Below are 20,494 nucleotides of genomic sequence, written 5' to 3' on the forward strand. Positions count from 1 at the left end.
TCCCCTCTATCGAGCACTGGTCAGACCGCAGTTGGAATACTGCATCCAGTTTTGGGCGCCACACTTCAAGAGGGATGTGCATAACCTGGAGAGGGTCCAGAGAAGGGCCACTCGTATGGTTAAGGGCTTGCAGACCAAGCCCTAAGAGGAGAGACTGGGGCACTTGGACCTCTTCAGCCTCTGCAAGAGAAGGTTGAGAGGTGACCTTATGGCTGCCCATCATGGGGGTGCAGAAGGGAATTGGTGAGGCTCTACTCACCAAGGCACCCCTGGGGGTTATAAGAAATAATGGCCATAAACTAGCAGAGAGCAGATTTAGACTGGACATTAGGAATAACTTCTTCACAGAGTGGCCAAAATCTGGAATGGGCTCCCAAGGGAGGTGGTGCTCTCCCCTACCCTGGGAGGGTCTTCAAGAGGAGGTTAGATAGGCATTTGGATGGGGTCATCTGAACCCAGCACACTTTCCTGCCTATTCAGGGGGTCAGACTTGATTTATTGAGATCCCTTCCCACCCTAACATCTATGAATTTATGACTCAGCCTGTTTACACTCAGGTAAGGAAGCAAAAGGGAAATTAACACACAAAATTACTGGAGATATTTTTCTTATTAAGAAATTGATGGGATATATTCAATTTTCTTCTTCCCATAACAGAAATGGACTTCAAATTGTCTTGGGATTAGAACTTCAGTGAATCCAGTAGTTGACTCTGTTATTCTAGAAAACTACAAAGGTTCTTCCATCATAATGGTCCAGGACTGACTCCTGGCAGAAGGGGTCTAGCTATCAAGGGGTGTTTGTACACAACATGATGTTTAGTCCTCGTTAATCAACTGTGCCTTTAAAATTTTAATCTGGGTTAATTTGGTGCATCGTGTTTGTGTTTGCATGACATGCTCTTTCAAGCAATCTAAGTCCCGTGTGTCATTCCTCACAGATTCCAGCAGGGGGGCCAAATACTAATCTAACTCAGATTATTCTCCCCCTGCTCCCACCAACTGAGTAAAGAAAAATCCCTGACTTTTGGTCAGGGCAGGGGGGCCAAGGGTGGATGCAAGGGCTGCCTCAAGTGTTGGTGAACTTTTCTGAACAGAAGAAAAATTGGTTTGCCCACCCAGTCAGGCTAGCTACCTTGAAAGTCCTTCAGTTTGTTATCCACTAAAAAGCCCTGGCTTTGTGGAAAGTTTTTACATTTCAGAGACACCAATTATCGCATTTTCTCAGGCAGAGTTCCATCGCTTTTGTTCTCTCACCCAGAGACTAACATGCAACTTTATTGCACTGGAGATATTTCTAGGAACACACACACACAATCCTGATCTGCAGCCCCCTTCCCCACCTTAGCCCTACAGTGCCCCTCATTCCTAGCCTGCAGCCCCTACCCCCCAACTCCAGCCCTGCCTTATGATTCTGATAGGAGGTCACCCCTGCTCTGCCAGCAGAGCAAAGCAAAATCTCAAACTCAGCTCCTGATCAATCAGGCGCTGCACTAGATATTCTGGGAACTGTAGTTCTACTTAGCAGTGGCCATGTTGAAAACAAACCCAGGGAGAAAATCCCGGACATTGGGCTTCCATTTAAAAAACCTGCCTAGACATAGCACAGGGATGGGGCTGGCCACAGCCCCCTTTCCCGTCCTTCCCCACAGGCAGGATCTCTTACTTGCTCAGCCCCCATGAGCACAGGCACCAGAGCCTGTGCTGTCCTCAGAGGCAACCCGTGCGCCTCCTTCCCTATAGCAGCCCCTGCCTTCACCCCCCGTGGGAGCAGGTGGTGGGAGGGAGGGATGAGCAGGAACCAACCCCCCCCCCCCCCAAAAAAAAAAAAATAAAGAAAAATAGCAGCAAATAACAGCAGCACCCAGTGGCCAAAAGTCTGAACGACAGACATAGTGCAGTGCCACCTGGTGGCAAAAGGCTCTAATTACAAGTCTTTGAGTTGATGACTCTTTGAACAACACGAATCCATAGATAGGGTGACATTTTGCGGCGCTCCCCACTTACAAAACTTGTCCAAGTAGTGTTAGTTTAACATGTGGAAACGACTTTTATAATGGTGGGAAGTCCAGATTGTGCAAACACAAACACAGTTGCATCGGCATAAACAGGAAATCTCATGTCATCTACAAATGCCCAATGATTCCCTTGCTAAATTTTTCTCGCCCAGGTGTCTAAGACACTGAGCATGGAGGTCAATACCAAACTTCTTGATTTTATAAAAGGGGTGGTATTTGAATCTCCTTTCAGTCCTCATACTGGAGTGAATACTGTTTTGTGCAATAGAAATGAAGAGCTGGATCAAGATGGAAGCTAATGGAACTGAAACACTGATCTGTGAATTTGATTATCAAGTCAAGCCAAGTCAGTCCCGAGGCCACACCAACCACTGATGCAGCAATAACTTTCCTCCACTCTGGAGGAGGGTGTTGGTCAGGGTGCCAAGCCTTGTTGTTAAATGTCCAAAACACTGCAGCTTTCTTCTTCACATTTGATCATAACCTTGGGTTATGTTAATAAATGTATCCAAGCTATTAACAACAAAGTAATGACAACAAAGCTCCCGCTGACATTTGGTCCATGGGTCAATGCTTTCACAAAAATTCTGATTTAGTTGCTGTGGGCACACAGACTCCTAGAAGTGGGGTTTCTTTGTATATCCAAATCTAATTAGTATCAGCAGATACTAAGGGGTCTAAGTTTAGTGCGTTTAGAGTCCTGAAGCACCCAGTGAACTAAGGTCTTTGGAAAATAGACCCAGTTGTGCGTGCTAAGCCTAAACCCTTTGGGTAGTTTGGCTCAGGCTGCTTAGGGAAAAGAGATCCTAACTTTTTTCTAGTTTCCTCAAAGGGGCAGAAGGAGTAGGCTGAGGCTAGAATGATAGCTTCAGAGCCTGTCTAATAACTGACCAGGGATAGCTTGATGTGGAGGAATGTATGTGTTTCATCCTTCTGAAGGCTTCTGAGGTTTAGCCTACCAGGATTTCCCCAAGCATTCCCCCTTGGGGTGTTGTGTTGCCCCTTTGAGGCTCAATCCAATCCTTAAAAAAATGCATACTAGAAAGTCAAATTGACATTCTGACAGAAGGTAGAGAAGTGAAATAAAAAAAAGACATTCAGGAAAGAAATTGCCTTATTTTAGTGGAGGAACTAATCTTGATTCAGAGTCGCTTCCTTTTAATGGAATTCTTCTCTTCTCTTTTGCTTGACCTGGTGTCCTCTCTTCTAACTTCATAAGTGAGCTTTTCCTGGGAATGAGGGAAAAATGAGAAAAAACAAGTGACACTAGCTCACCTAGACAGTGACTAATACTATTAACAGATGGCTGAGCCTCACATCTCTGCCTCATTTTAATATGACCAGTACATTATATTGGCAAGCACAATAGCAGAGGAGATAAGCTGACTAGATACAATAGACAAGTACAAAATATAAGGCATGTTTTTGTACTAAAGGAAGACACTTTACTCCTGTGCCCAGGCTAGAGCTTAGGAGGAGTGAAGAAAGATGGAGTCCATTCCGTATGGCAAATTTGCACGTTTTAATGTTCCCTGCCTGTGGTTTGTGGTGCCATAAATTGCCCACCTGTGCTTGTCTGGATGTAGCCATGAATTCTAACTGAATTACAATCACATGAAGATCCCTGTACCCACACAGGATGTGTCCACACATGCAAGCACATGTGCTTGCAGCAGCTCAAATAGAAGTGGTGCAAATTTGAGCCAGGGCTTTTTGCTTCAGTGCACATACTTGGACATGCAGTTTGTTGTGGAGCAAATTGTGCCACTTGGGACAAAATAACCCTGCCTGGCTCCTCCCAGATCTGCAACCGGGGGAGCTGAAGCCTGGGGCCAGCACCTGTGCTGTTTCCAGCAGTATAAAAAGTTACCCTGTCCTGGCCTCAGCAGTTTAAAAAGCCGCCCTAGCAAGTACGTCTGGGCTACTAGCTCTCAGGAGCTTCTGGGACCCAGCCAATTGGTATCTGGGGACACTACCCCTTGTGCCAGCTGGACTGCTGAAGCAGCCCTGAGACTTCTCTGCACCCTCTACCCACTGCAGCAGTCTGGCAGTGGGGGCTGCTGCCTGGCTGTGACCTGCTGTGCACCTGCCAGACCCAGATGGGGACTGCACATCCAGTAGAGGCATCTGCCCCTCTGGGCCAGCTGCCAGTGGACTGTGGTTGCAGGATTGGTCTCTGTGTGGCACTACTGCCACGTGTGTCCCCTGCCCAGCCATCTGGGCAGCTATCACCCGGAAGATGTTCCGGTGTGGTGGCCTGCTTTGAACTGTCAAAGCATGTCCTCCTGGCCCCATTTGGCCAGGAGGTTAGCCACAGCCAGCTGGGTCCAAGGTGTCAGCTCTGAGCAGGCAGGGTCCTGCCACTGGCCTCCCTAGCAGGAATTCAGGTGTTCCCTATTGGAAAACTGAAAAATCCCTGATAAAAAAAAATCCTGAAGACACTCTGTAAAATACCTCCAGATCCATGTTCCTCTACAAGTAAAACAAAAGACCACTATAAAAAGAGAGAGAATGAGAGAGAGACAGTGATCAGTGGGAAATGTTTTATTGATATATCTACAGTGTTAAAGCAAGTCTCTTATCATAATAATAAAGTGAACGCTAAATACATGGTTCATGAATTCATGAATATATATTTTGCTGCCCTCCCACAGCAGCAATGGCCCCCACACAGGGGTTATGGCCCCGCAACAGGGGATTCAGCCCCCACACAAGGGGTTCATCTCCCTAACAGGGCTACGGCCCCCACACAAGGGATGCAGACCCCCAACAGGGGCCAAATGGCCCCTGCAGTGGCTACCACCCCCCTGCAAGGCTCACATGACCCACCCCAGCCCCCTGACTACTGCCCCACCTGGTCACATCCCCCATCAGCTGCTGCAGCCCCCTGGTGGCTGCCCCACCCAGCCCCACAACCCTGCTCACCCAGGCCCCCCCAATGGCAGCCCCACCCAGCCTCACCCCTCAGCTTGCACCCCCAGGTCCCTATGGCTGCCCCCACAACCCCAGGCACTGTCACCTAAAAAAAACCAGGAAAAAAAAAAGCCTCTACTTACCTTAGAAGCAGGGGTGGTAGGGCTCCAGGGCCTCCTGGAAGATCCCCCCGGGAAACACAGGACAATGGGGGAGGCAGCAGGGCCTGGGCTGGGGCCACTGGGGCTGTCCCTCTGCATGGCAGTGTGCGGACGAGGCCCCAGTCAGCCAGACGGCAGCTCCAACTGCTGGTAAGTGCCAGGGTTTTTGGTTTTTTTTTAAACTATGGAGTGGGGAGGTTTGGGGGAATGGGGGTGATGGGGCCAGCCAGGGCAGGGGTCAGGGGGTTTGGGGGAGTGGGCAGGGCCATCAGGCGAGGACCCCCATGGTCCCCTTCCCCCTCCTCGAGGCTCCCTGACCCTTTACTCACCGGCACTGGAGCCCTGGTGCTGAAATGTGGCCTGGCTAGCCGTGTGTTTCAGCACCAGGGGAGAGACTAACCACAGAGATGCTCTGGCAGCCAGAGCATCTCCGTGGAGGACCCAGCCTTCAGTTGCCTCAAGGCATGGTCCTGTGCCCTGCTCTGCTTTTTAAAAATTTTGATTATTTTGACCTCTGGATATCCAGGGGTCTAATTTTCTCCCTGTGCTGCAAGTTTGCAACGTGGGGAACATTTTTTCATTCCTGCATGTGCCTGTTGTCCTGCCTCAAAGGGATTTAAGATGGGACAAGAGGCATGTGTGCACTCCTCTGGACATGTCCACAGAGTCCAACTGCAACAAATGGGACTTGGTATGAGTGTAGGGTGTGCCTGGGCATTGTAAATTGTAGGATTGGGACTGAAATCCAACAATTAATGCCCCTGTCATGGCTTGGCTCACATTTAAAATTCAGGTTTGCTTAATACTGTAATTTCACTTGACAAAAACTCTCATCTTTATCTGTATATAATCAGGTAATGTTAGATATAAGGCTTTACAGTGATTTTGAATATGTTTTCTTCCTGTGGGCATCATTTGGAACAGTAACAGGTGCCAAGATGTGCATCCCATACACTGTTCCTGGCCACTTTGGGTGCATCCACAATAAAAAATTATAAGATTTTTTTTTGAAAAATCAACATGAACCATATTGACTCCAAGCTTGTTTGTGTCAAAAAACAAGTAGTTAAGAAAAACAAAACTAACTCAAAATATTTGGGGAGGGTCACAAAAACTGCAGTTTTCACCAAGAAATGTTCAGATGAAGCATTTTGCCCATCAATCTCCACCACATCCTGCACTCTCCAGGAAAGGTCGTTATGATGCATCAGATATTTGCTTCTTAGTTTTATATTTGAGGGACTACTTTTTACTGAGTTATGATCAATTTCAGTACTGTAGCACCAAAAGAAAATCACTGTGGGATAAACTGTGATGCTCAAACACTAGCACTGAAATAAAAGGAGCTAGCTAAAGCATTCCTCCTTATCAGTAAAAATTCCAGAATCCAACCCCACAAGCCAGTTAAGACCTTTAGGAAGCCTTCTATTGACATCAACATCTCTCAAATAGAAATATCACTCTTTACTGTATCTACATTGTCTACTTTCAAGCATCATTGTTGCCCGATTTGTTGCTCTCCCATTTTAATTGCTAAAAATGACTAATATCAGAGAAAACAATCATGTAGCAGCTGTTACAGAAAGAATTACTTATGCTAAAAGAGTGGCTTTTAAATCACAGCACTTTTTATTCATGGATAATTATGTCCTTTCATACATTCTGTCACACATGTTTCTTCCAAGTCCACACACATGGACTTTTCTGAAAAATAAATGATACTACTAACTTCAGTGGTGATTTTGCTGGCATGAAGATTCAGTATGTATTACAGGTTTTTGTCCTATAGATAAACAGGCACCTGAGAACATAAGTGTCTTCCCCACAAAAGTTAACATGAATTATTCATAACAATACACAGACACACATAATATATATATATATATATATATATATATATATATATATATATATATATATATATATATATAAATTTTGCTTTTACAAATGGTAAAAACCATAAATTTAGCTTTAAAAAATAATCACATGCATCAGAAGCAATAGGCCAAATTACAGTGATGCTATAAAATACCTACTTTTAAAACCACAGGTAGACCTGAACCCTTATGGCCAGTATTACATACCTACCAGTGGTTGAATATAACTACATTTTGTGATTGGGGCATATTTCTGAAATATTCTTCCAGGTTATAATGTGTGAAGGAGCAAGTGCAGCGGCAGTGAAAAGACCCAGAGAATGCCACTTCCAGAGCTGATACCACAGAAGGTTAGAAGCTCCGAGATCGGAGCACGGCAGTGGTGGTGGTGAAAAGGGAGTCTCAACAAGAGAAAGAGAGAGACAAAAAGGAGAGAAGAGAGAGAAGAAAGAGGATCCCCAGGGGATCAGTAACTTACCTGAGGACTTCTCACAGCGTTGGCGGGAAGAACGGAGCTCTGGGAGGAAGGGGCGGATCTGGGAAGAGATAAACACTGCGGGACACATTGACCTGCTGACCTGGAAAGAAAGCAAAGGAAAAGAAAAGAGTGAAATTGACACATTATTATTCAGCTTTGGAGACAGTGTCCGAGTGCCCATCAAGAGGACCCGAGGCATCAGACACATGGAAAAAAAAAAAGGGGATAGACTTATCTGCCAACAAAGTAAAGAGGGAATATATAGCGAGGTTTCAAGATAACATCACATGATAGGAATAGAAACACAAAATGGATAAATAGGAAAGAGACTTTGTTTATTAATACTAGGATCCGTTCAGCCAAATTCAGAGTAATAGCATAAAAGCAGTATATAAATAGAATCACAAAGTTGATATTAAAAAAAAGATAGATGGATGGATGGATACATACAAGTTTTGATCTGAATCAGACTACAATTATCTATACTGTTGACTGCGTGTGAATATACAGAGAAGTGATACTGATAGTACCCATGAAACCCTAATAGAGACCAAAAAAAAAGAAAAGTTCTTTTTGAACAACCGTCTCAACTAGTGACATAAAAAATTTGAGCATAGAATAATAATATCCAAGATGTGGCAGGCGGGAAAGTCAGGGTACCGACTGTTCATTGGGCGATTATAGAGAGTGGTAAAAGTAGACACCTTAAGCGCAACCACCACTGTGGTGCGTTGGCTGGGAAATCCATCGACAGCCTAATTGAAGGACAACATGGAGAGACACCTGAACCCTATGCGGTGTCCAGAACCTCTACAACAAACTCTACATTTGATAAGTCAATTATTACAAGAACAACAACAACAAGCCACTCAACAAATCACACTTGAAGAAAAATGGGTACAACAACAGGCATGGGCTCAATGGCACCAAGTCAAATTAAGAGTCCCTAAGATGACCCCACAAGATGACCCAGAGGTTTTCCTAGAAAGCTTTGAAAGAGCAAAGTTAGCATCTGGGTTAGACTGAAGCCATTGGGCTAGACAATTAGGTATGCTCTTGATAGGAAAAGCAGGAGCTGCCTACCGGGCTAGATCATGTGGCAAAGCAACAAACTATGATAAAGTCAAGAAAGAAATTCTGTGCCATTTAAACATTAACCCAGAAAAATATTGACAAGCATTCTGGATGAAAAAGAAAAGGGAAGAGAAATCCCCACATATTCTGTTACAGGAAGTGGCTGATTTGTTAGAAAAGTGGTTAAGCCACAAGAGGTATCCAAGATGGAGTTATGCAACCAGATCCTGTTAGTGCAGTTCCTGATAGATTTGGATGAAAATACCCAACGTTGGGTGCAGTGTCATTGCCTAAAGTCATCAGCAGAAGCTCTACGCTTGGCCGAAGATTTTGATAGTGTGCTAACGGATAGCAACCGAGAGAGGGCCCTAAAGTCTGGACCAGATCAAATAGCACAAGAGAATGAACAAAAAGAAGTACAAGAAGGGAGTGTTGCCCTGTGGGGTCAGGCCAACTCTCAGGATCTCAATATTGCGCTGTTAGACAGGAGGGTGTGACACAATTGCACATATACAACACACAAATCAATTAGGTGCATACACACACTACCACCACAGACATATACATCCAAACCAGCTTAGGCACATGCACACCTATCACCAATTCAAGCACATACACTATACACCCCAAAAGTAAGACAAAAATCAATTGTCCATACATGCACACTCAGTACACATACACAGATCACCAACTTATATATCATGCACACAATGACATATATACACACACAGACACATACACACACCCACACACACAGACAGGTAAGTTCCTAACTTGGATGGTACAGTGTGTATGTGCGTGCTTGGGGAACTTGGAATACTTGGGGGAAGGTTAAGGTGAGAGAGAGAGAGAGAGAGAGAGAGAGAGTTGCCAGAATCAGGATTAGAACCTGTGGAATAGAGAGAAGCTGGCTGAGGAACTTAGGTTCAGATTTACTTAAGATCAAGTGGCCCCAGGGTTACTCAAGGTGACTGGTGCAAGGGAAAGAAAAAAAAAAGCCTGGTGGCAAGGAGACGACAGCCAGGGAAGAGAGACAGAAACTTGGGAGCTTGGGGCTGGAAACTGAGGCAGACAGCTGAGATATTGTGGTGGGGGGCAGATAAGTGGTGGCAAGGAGGAGACAGTCAGGAAAGAAACTGAGGCAGAAACCTGGTTGCTCAGAGGAAAAGGAAAAGGCAGTGGGGATAAGACAATGGCAAAGAAACAGGGGGGTTGGAGGCAGAGAGGAGCTCAGGACAGGTGTTGGAGTTGGCAATGAGCCAGAAGCAGGAGAGGGAGAAATGAGACAGAAGTTAGAGGGGTGAGGAGCAGAGATTGGAGCAGGGATGAATCATAATAAAGCAAAACCCAACTCAGGGGTCCAAATAACAGGTTTTTTAAACAGACAACATGCTACACAGACCCATGAAGTTATTGGTTCACACACACACACACACACACACACACACTGGCAGCAGGAGAAAGAGACTCAGTGGAAGGGTTGGAGTCCAGGTAGGGAAGAGAAGCAGAGTCCAAGTCCTTGGCTGAAGAGAGGGTGGGGAGTGATAGCTACCTATCCAGGATGGAAAGGGGTCTTTGTCCAGTAGGTGTTATCCAGAGCGGGGTCACTGGCAGGGCTTCTGGGTGGATAGGTGGTGTGGCATGGTGCTGGTCCAGATGGAGAGGGCATCCCCAGGAGTCAGTCTTCATTACCCCTTTTATGAGGCAGACTACCTCTGATCTATGGGGAGGGCATGTCCAGGCAAAGTCAGTCCTGTTCCAGAGGTTTCCAGGTGTTCTTACTGAGCATGTGCAGCCTTGGCACAATGGTGGGTTGTCCACTTATTGGTGTTGATGGTTCGGTCACTCAGAGGGAGCTATTTTTAGACCTACTGCCATTGTCTCTCAGGCACCCTCATTCATCCCTATTCATTCTAGGAGGGGTAGGTGTGAGTCACGGGTTACACAACTGGGCCTGGGGACAGGATGGAGACCTGACAAACAAAATGGAAACTTTACATGACTTATGCTAACTTACATATGTAGGCCTAAATCATATAGTTCCAGTAAAACAGTAATATAGAACAGTAAAAATCTATATAAACATAGTAATTATACAATATAAAGAAGGAGAAAAAACAAAACAAATACAACTTGCTACCAAAATAAAATTTTGAAGCTTATCCTTTATTTTAGCTCACTTATACTTATCTGTAGGGAATAGAGAGGGAGAGAAAAAGTCAGAAATGTTTGGGGAAGGGTAGGGAATGCATTTTAAAATAAATTAAAAAAAAGAAAAACTGGGGGTTTTGCTACAGGAGAAGAGCAACTATCCTATGCTTCAGATGTGGAAGAGTCAGACACATTGCAAGGGAATGTAGAAGCCATCCTTGCCCGAGTCCGCTACCAAAGGAAAACCCATTTGACATCGAAATGCAAAAAAGTGAGTGGGTTGACAATTGGCAGGTGGAAATGATGGACTGCAGCATTGGGAAAACACATTGGGAGGCGTCAAAAGAAAAACCCATTGTTTGGGCCTGGGTTGAAGGAAAGACAATAACAGCCATAGTTGATACAGGCTGAGCCCAAACATTGATTAGAGCCAACCTAGCTCCTTGAGGTTGCGCTCCGAGTGCAAATACTGTAAGGATGGTTTTTATGCATGGGCAGCCATTGGTATACCCTCACAGGAAACGTCTGGTGGAAATCTTAGATACTGCCTAGGAGATGCCAGTGGGTCTGGCCAATGATCTATCTTACCCAATGATATTGGGCAGAGATTGGGAAGAGATTTATACGGTCCTAGACATTGTAAGGAAGCCAGGAGACAAGATAGAAGGCTTAGCTGGGGAGGACAGTGAAACTTACACAGAGTCCAACACATTGGATCTGGAGAGTTTAGCAAACAACTCATGCTTTCGAGAGGCTTAGCAAAATGAAGACCTGTTTCGATTGGTAAGGCAAACGGAGCTGGCCAAGCAAGATGATCAGGTAATATGCCCAGAGCAATGTTTCACGCTGCCCCAGTATGAGCTAAGAAAAGGCCTGCTATATAGGGTAAAGGTGGAACAAATAGAAGGAACAAAGGTGCTGCAACTGTTGATAATCTCAAACCTACTGGGAACCCCTCCTGAAACTAGCTCATGTGAACCCACTAGGAGGGCACATGGGAAGGGCCAAAATGGAGGCCAGGTTAACTAAGTGTTGTTTATGGCCAAGGCTATATGAACAAATTGAAGACTACTGCAGGGGCTGCCCGAGTTGCCAGAGGGTTAGCCTCCATGCCGCTGGTAGAAGAGCCTTTCTCCCGTATAGCCCTAGATGTTATTGGACTGCTACCAAAAAGTGCAACTGGTTTCCAATTTGTACTCATCGTGATAGACTATGCCACTAAGTTCCTGGAAGCCGTCCCATTGAGGACAGTCATCGGGACTTGAATTGTGGAAGAATTGCTTAAATGAGTATCCTGCTTTGGTATTCCTAGGGAAATCATTACAGAGCAAGGGACAAATTTCATGTCCCATGTTATGCAGAATCTGTGTCAGGCATTAAAAATAAGACACTTGTGAACCATGGTATACCATCCCCAAACTAACAGGTTAGTAGAGAGATTCAACGGGACCCTCAAAAACATGATGCGCAGAAGCATGCAGGAAGAACCACCGAAGTGAGACTTAGTCATACCACCTCTGTTGTTTGTAGTATGGGAAGCTCCCACAATCCTCTTTAGGATTTTCACTATTTGAGATGGTGTATGGGCATCGACCCTGGAGTCTGATGAATGTGGTCTGAGAGAGATGGGGAAAAAGGAGGGACCCCAGGGGTGAGGCCCTCTAAGTATGTCAGAGAATTGAGGGAATGCTTATGAAGGGCAGAAAATTTAGCCCAAGATAACCGCTCACAAGCCCAAGAAAAACAAAAAAACAAGTTATGACAGAAATACGAGCGAGAGAGACCTAAAGCCAGGGCAAAGGGTGTTGGTTCTCCTCCTGGATACTACAAATAAGTTTTTAATTTGTTGGCAAGGTCCATTCACAATTTCCAGGTGTGTTGGACCAGTCGACTATGAGCTCCTTTGCCCTGGACAAAAAAAAGGAAAAACAAATCTTTCATGTCAATTTACTAAAATTATGGAAGAAGTGAGAAGGTTTAGTAGTTTCCACTATGGGAGGGCAGGTGGAATGTGAGAGTGTATTAAACAGGGTACAGCAAAAACGTTCGACAGTTTGAGAAGTCTGTCTAGGAACCCAATTGACAGCGAAACAAAGAGATCAATTAAGACTTCTCGTATGGGACTTTAGAGATGTGTTTAATGAGAAACCCGGCTGTGCTACCAGGATAGGTCATAACATTGTTACACCGGAGGGCAGTGTGATCAGGGATGGCGGAGGATACCATATCATAGGTACGAAGTAGTAAGAGTGGAGATAGACAAAATGTTAGAGCAAGGAATAATAACAGAAACACGGAGTCCGTGGCGAAGTCCATTGGTACTCATGCCTGAACAAGACGGGTCCCTCCGTTTGTGTGTCGACTTCCAAAAATTAAATGCAATTTCAAGATTCAATGCTTTTCCCATGCCCCAAATCAGTGAACTACTGGAGACAGTAGGCCACATATCCACCCTAGATTTGACCAAAGGTTATTGGCAAATACCTGTACGTAAAGAAGACCAAGCCAAAGCTGCTTTCGGCACACCGTGGGGTTTGTAAGAATTTAAGTGAATGCTATTTGGTCTACATGGAACTGCAGCCACTTTCCAAACACTCATTGATTGGGTCTTAGCACCCCACCAACAATAAGCTGCAGCATACATAGATGACATTATAATATATACCGAAGAATGGGAACAACACCTGAAAGCTCTATGCGCCATCCTCCAAGAGCTCAGGCAAACAGGCCTCACAGCCAACCCAAGGAAATGTGCCTTAGGCAAGGCAGAAACTAAATACCTCAGCTTCATGGTAGGGCAAGGGTGTCTGCGCCCCTTAGTAGACAAAGTGGAATCAATATGGGACTACTCTCCTCCACAGACGAGAAAACAGATGCGTGCCTTCCTCGGCTTAGCTAGTTATTACTGCAGGTTCATACCACATTTTGCGGAGATAACAGTCCCCTTAAGTGACCTACTAAAAGGACATGGCAACGGGCCTATAAAGTGGGAAGAGAAACATTTAGAAGCCTTTCATAAGGTTCAACAAGCTTTATGTAATGATACAATCCTTCATACACCTGACTACACATCCTTTCATCTTGCAGACAGATGCTTCAAATTATGCCATGGGTGCCGTGTTGACACTGGAAGTGGAAGGGACAGAGAGCCCGATTGCCTATGCTAGCCAGAAACTTAATCCACCTGAGCAAAGGTATGCCATGATCAAATGGAAATGTGTGGCGATAAAATGGGGAGTAGAATATTTTTGGTATTATCTCCTGGGCCGTAGGTTCACTTTGATTTCCAATCATGCACCCTTGAAGTGGTTGAAGACCACCCAGACGGGTAATACCCAAATCACACAGTGGGCTCTGGCCTTACAACCATTTCACTTTGATATCAACTACAGGCCTGGGTACGCGAATGTGGTGGCAGACTCTCTCTCTCTCTCTCTCTCTCAATGTCTTCTGGATATGCAATCACCGGAGGCCTCAAGTGCCCAGGGCAATGCAACTCCTGATCACCCCAAAGGCCCAGATAAACAACAAAAGGCACCTAGTGGCATCTTAAGGGGGAAGGTGTGTGAAGGAGCAAGCGCAGCAGCAATAAATAGACCTGGAGAATGCCGCTTCCAGAGCCAATACCATAGAAGTTTAGAAACTCCAAGATTGGAGCACGGTGGCGGTGGCGGCGAAAAGAGAGCCTCAATGAGAGAAAAGGAGGAAAAAAAGGAGAGAAGAGAGAGAAGAAAGAGGATCCCCAGGGGATCAGTAACTTACCTGAGGACTTCTCACAGCGTTGGCGGGAAGAACGGAGCTCTGGGAGTGAGGGGCGGATCCGGGAAGAGATAAACAACGCGTATTACATTGCCAACCTAGAAAGAAAGCAAAGGAAAAGAAGAGAGTGAAATTGACACATTATTATTCAGCTTTGGAGACAGTGTCTGAGTGCCCATCAAAAGGACCTGAGGCATCAGACGCATGCAAAAAAAAGGGGGGGATAGACTTATCTGCCAAAAAAGTAAAGGAGTATATAGCGGGGCGCGAAGATAAAAGACCACGATAAGAATAGAAACACAAAATGGACAAATAGGAAAGAGACTTTGTTTATTAATACTAGGTTCCATTCAGTCAAATTGAGAGTAATAGTATAAGAGCAGCATATAAATAGAATCATCAAGCTGATATTAAAAAATATGTACATATAAATAAATAAATACAAGTTTTGATCTGAATCAGACTACGATTATCTATACCGTCGAGTGCTTGTGAATATACAGAGAAGTGAGCAAGATAACTTAACGATAGTACCCATGAAACCCAAAGAGACCAAAAAAAAAAAAAAATACATTCTTTTTGAACAACCCTCCCGACTAGAGATATCAAAAATTCAAGCATAGAATAATAGCATCCAAGATGTGGCAGACAGGAAAGTCGGGGTACCGATAGTTCATTGGCTGACTATAGAGAGTGGTAAAAGGAGACATCCTAAGCGCAACCACCACATAATGTTATGGGATAAATGGTAACACATTGTTTTTGTTGTTTTATAGGAAAAAAAAATTCCAGATTGTCATGAGTGTACCTAGAAGGTATGTCTGGACAAGAACAGATGTGTGCTATGCCGGTGTCACAGACCCATCTGCACATGCAGGCATGCCTCACACTACTAATTTGCAGTGAAGGATTTTTTTTCTGATACTGGGAGATCCTGGTGTCAAAAATATTGACGCCTTAAAAAATGAGGGAGGTGCATGTGGTGGCAGCATACACCTCTAGAAACCAGAACCTGGCTAGCTGGAGATATGCTTTGGTTTCCAGCTAGGCTCTGTGCTGCTAGATTGCCATTGCTACAGCCCCTGGAGGCCCTCAGGTAAGGCTGGTGTGGACAGCCCAAGTGCGGATCTCAGCCTCCCCTACCCCATCTGGGCAACCTGCCACTGCTGTTTGTCCTTGTGGAAATGCACATTTCTGCTGGTGGGGACACAACCAGAGAGGCTATTTTACATTTCAGGCGGGTGGTTTAAGAGGGTGATCTATATATTTATCTTCTGTCCTGTTATCTCTCACTATACTTATCATGGTTAGAACTGCTTTTATCTGGACAAAAAGAGCACATTTTCTTGTTTTCCTTTGCTACACTTGAATGAACAAAAATAAAACCATTTGCTTGTCAATGCTTGTCTGCTTGTCAATATTTCCAAGTAACTGAAAAGCTTATTTTGTGTGTTCCATTGTGAACAGTTTGTTCCATACAAGGATTATTTTTAAAATCAGATAACTTGCAGACTATTGGAGGAAGGATCTAATATGTTACCTTGATTTACATAGGAAAAAAAGTGGTAGCTCTAGCTTTGAAATGCGATCATGGCTAAAGAAAGCAAAAATAAATTCAGGATTTTACCAAGGTGGGTGTGGTGGCAGTGACCAGTGCTACAGGGGTGGCTGTACCTCATCTCCCAGCTTCCTCCTCTATTCCCTCCCACCAGGGCAGGCAGACCATGCAGCAGATGCAGCAGCTAAGGAGGGACTTAAGTCCTGAAGAAGGCAAGAAATCCCCCCATCCTCCTTTCCTTCCATGCTCAGACGCATGTCCCCTCCTGTTCCCCCTGTCCCCTGGCCACCACTGCCAATGTGCATGGTATTTCAGGGGTGAGGGAATCTCCTATCCCACACCAGCTGGGCTACATGGGGCTGCAGTCACCCGAGACTACAGCAGTGGGGGCACTAGTGAGGAACACCCAAGAGGACTAGGTAGGGGAATACCCTTGTCTGCTGCCACCAATGCTACAGTTCTGGACTAAGCCTTCTGCCCCAACTGGAGAGATCAGGAACTACCCTTGTCTGTTGAACAGCTTGAATGCCTGTAGCAGTCAGGGAAGGGAAAATTGGGAGGGACATGCCTCTAATAATGGAGGGACTTTACTTCTTTGGGGCTTAAGTCCCTGGGTGCTGCTTTTGCAGCATGGTTAGAAAAAGGGGGTTCATCTGTGCCACTGCACCCCTTTTGGATCCCCCCCTGAAAGAAAGTGATCTGCAATTGGTCATGTGGCAGGCAGCATGGGAGAATCAAAAATGAAATAGTCAGATATAAAAGTTAGTTTTTTTTCCTTCCACAGTTCCTAGTTATTTATAGAGGATAGCATCTTCCAAGGCAAATGGTAGAGGATCCTTCAACCAGCATGTTTTATGTTTATTTGGAGATTTCACTGTCTGACTTGGATCCCTTTTCTGCTTTAGCATCTATAACACATAAGACCAGCATGTGTCTAACACACCAGATAGTTAGAGAGTATGACACTCAGATTATTTTAATTGAATCACAGAAAATTAGGGTATAGAAGGGACCTCAGGAGGTCATATAGTTCAACCCCCTGCTCAAAGCAGGACCAGCACCATCTATATCAACCCAGTCAAGGCTTTGTCTCGCCAGGTCTTAAAAACTTCCACAGATGGAGATTCCATCACCACTTTTGGTAACCCATTCCAGTGCTTTACTACCCTCCTCATGAGAAAGTTCTTGTTAATATCTAACCTAAACTTCCCTTGCTGCAACTAGTGACGAATTTTCTCCTTCTTCTGTCATCTGCCACCACTGAGAACAATCTAGCTCCATCCTCTTTGGAACCACACTTCAGGTAGGTGAAGGCTGATATTAAATCCCCTCTCCATCTTCTCTTCTTTAGACTAAATAAACCCAGTTCCCTCAGCCTCTCCTCCTAACCATTTATGTTAACCTCTGCTGGACATTTTCCAATTTGTCCACATCCTATCTGTAGTGTAGGGCCCAAAAACTGAACACAGGACTCCAGATGTGGCCTCACCAGTGGCAAATAGAGGGAAATAATCAGCTCCTTTGATCTGCTGGCAACACTCCTACTAATGCAGACCAGTATGCCATTAGCCTTCTTCACAACAAGGGCACACTGTTGGCTCATACTCAGCTTGTTCACTGTAACCCCTTGGTTCTTTTCTGCAGAGCTGCTACTTAACTAATCAGTGCGTGGGATTGTTCCATCCTATGTGCAGGGTTTGTCCTCATTGAACATCATGAGATTTCTTTTGTTCCCATCTTCCAGTAGTGGATATGCTGGAGCTTGGGAACCCTAGCCCTACCGTCTAGCATATCTGGTATTCCCCCCAGTGTGGTGTTATATACAGAATTGCTGAGGGTGCAGTGCATCCCACCCCACCCCACCCCTGTCCTGCTCCAGCTGTCTCTGCTTCCCTATGCACCTGCTCCAGCACCACATGGCCCCAGGCTGAATCACTGGACAGTGGGAGCATAGGGCCACACCAGCACCCCGGGGCCAGGAGCAGGGTGTCTGTGTGTGAGAGTCCCACAAGCACAGCCTGCCATATATGCAGACCCCCTCACACACCCTAGCCACCCTCTCCACACACACATCCCCCCCCACAAACCCCATACCCACCCACACACTATATACCCACACAGCCACAAACCTACTTCTGGTCCACTTCCAGGTCTTCCAGGGAGTGTGCAGAGGCCCCCCAAAGAGATCGGCTGTGGGGGGGGGGACCTCAGGTGCCCCCCCGTCCCAAGAGGCACCAGTCGTTGAGCCAGGGAGTATGGGGGCAGGGGCCTGTTGCACTCCCTAGCAGACCAGAAGTGGGGAGCCCCCCATGCTTCTGTGGGATGCTCCTTGCACCCCAGCTTTGCGTTGATTACAAGCCCCTGCTACCTAGAGGTATGTAGAAAACACATATAAAGCTGTCTCTCTCCAAATCAATTCGGAGGGTTCCGATTCAATTTGGAGAGATTAAAGTGTCCTCTGATTCAATTCAGATTTGGAGATTTGGCCACCAAATCGGGCCAAATTGAATCAAGGACTGAAGCTTTGCACAGCCCTAATAGGAAGCTATTGTAGTTGTTGCTCATATTGTGCCTGGCATTAACGCACACTATGTGTATCCTCAGTTCAACTACCGAATTCATCCATAACAAAATGTTTATATTTATAGTATTCTTGCCCAGGCAGCCTCCCACCCAATCTACTTACCCATATCAGACCTCTGCTCAAGAGAAACAGCTATCTCTTTGTGGGTGCTATGCGAAGATGTAAGAGCACATCAGCCTCAGATAAGTCAAACAAAAGAGTTGGTGGAGCCGAGACTATTGCACCTTTTAGGATAGTGTTGCCACCACTCCCCACTGGCAAAAGCACTAAAGTTCCTGAGGAAGAGATGTAAATGACTGTGACAGGTGGCTACTCTGGGCCAACCTTAATGTGGCCTGCACACCTGTTCCTGGGGCAACCGCCCGCCTACTCGACTGCCATGCCTTGTTCTTAATTTATTAATCAGTGTTGATTAGCAGGAGGCTGTCCTTGTACTACCCTGTTGCTAGGGGGCGCTATCTGCAGCTCCGTTTCCTCCCCTACACTGCAGTCTACACCTTGCCGATGGAATAGTTGTTGTCTCAGCTCTATCACTATCTGGCCCCTTCCTGTTCTCTCTCGGGCCTTTCTTCCTTTGATGCATGCTCCCTCTGGTGCTAGGGCTCTCTCCGGCCCTATCTCACTCTGTGCCCTCTTCTCGGGGGCCTTATCTACAATGCTGCCCCCTCCTGGGGCTCTCCGTGCCCACACTGGGGCTGCTCAATAATGCTGCCCACACTGGGGCTGCTCAATAATGCTGCCCCCTATCCGGGGCTCACCGCGCCCAGCTTGGGCTTCCTAGTAAGGCTGCCCCCTATGTGGGGCTCTCCGTGCCCACACTGGGGCTCCTTAATAATGCTGCCCTCTCCTGGGGCTATCCGTGCCCACACTGGGACTTGTTAGTAAGGCTGCCCGCTCTCTGGGGCTCACCATGCCAGCTTGGGCTTCCCAATAATGCTGCCCCCTATCTGGGGCTCACCGTGCCCAACTTGGGCTTCCCAATAATGCTGCCCCGTCTGGGGCTCACTGTGCCCACACTTGGGCTTCCTAATAATGCTACCCCCTATTTGAGGCTCATCGTGCCGAACTTGGGCTTCCCAATAGTGCCACCTCTCTGGGGCTCACCACGCCTGCACTGGGGCTTCTCAAAATGCTCCTCTCTGGGGCTGGGGTCTATGTACCACATACGCTGCGCCCCTACTGGCGCTGGGGTCCCCATGCTACTGTGGGTCCCCTATGAGGCCTCCTCCAACCCCTAATAGCCTCACCCAAACCACCGGTGTAACAAACAACAAAACACAAGCCCCTGGGCTGTAACATAAATTGAAGCTGCCTGTCTAAAACATCAGTCTGGCCTACCGGAGAACACTCCTTCCTTCAGCAATGTCAAAATGCTGCTCCTATAGTCAAGCCTCACCCTTCTTCCCTGAGAGACTTCCTTCCCCTTGGGCCACTGGCAGCAAACTGCCTCTGGCCTCCAGTCTGTGCTTTATATAGGAGCCAGGCCCTGCCCCTTTCAGTCAGCTGACCTCCTGGTTGTCCCGGCAACCCACAGCTGGGCTCCTTAGTCACTGCTAGGGCTCCCTCCCTAGCAGTTTCCCCTCTTTAGGAGCAGGGCACCTCAGTGCTCTGTGACAATGACAAAACAGTAATTTCCAGAAATTGTTTCTTCTGTGGACTTCTCCTAAGGCAGTACAGATGCCTGGTATTAAAATGGAAGATTGCATATTGGTAAATACCTACCAAATATATAAGGTACTTCTAATAGGTGGTGCTCAAGGATATTTAGCATGATTCGTAGGTTTTGTGGGACCAATAAAACTTGTGGGCTGCTGCAGATAGCTACTTGAGTGCTGTTCTGTTTCTGAAACTCTTAACCCAGGGCACCTCTTATTCTGAGATGCATACAAAGACTCATCCTAGACTTTTGCTGTAGATACTTT

The sequence above is a fragment of the Alligator mississippiensis genome, chromosome 5 (genome assembly GCF_030867095.1).
Source record: "Alligator mississippiensis isolate rAllMis1 chromosome 5, rAllMis1, whole genome shotgun sequence".
Classification (NCBI taxonomy): domain Eukaryota; kingdom Metazoa; phylum Chordata; order Crocodylia; family Alligatoridae; genus Alligator; species Alligator mississippiensis.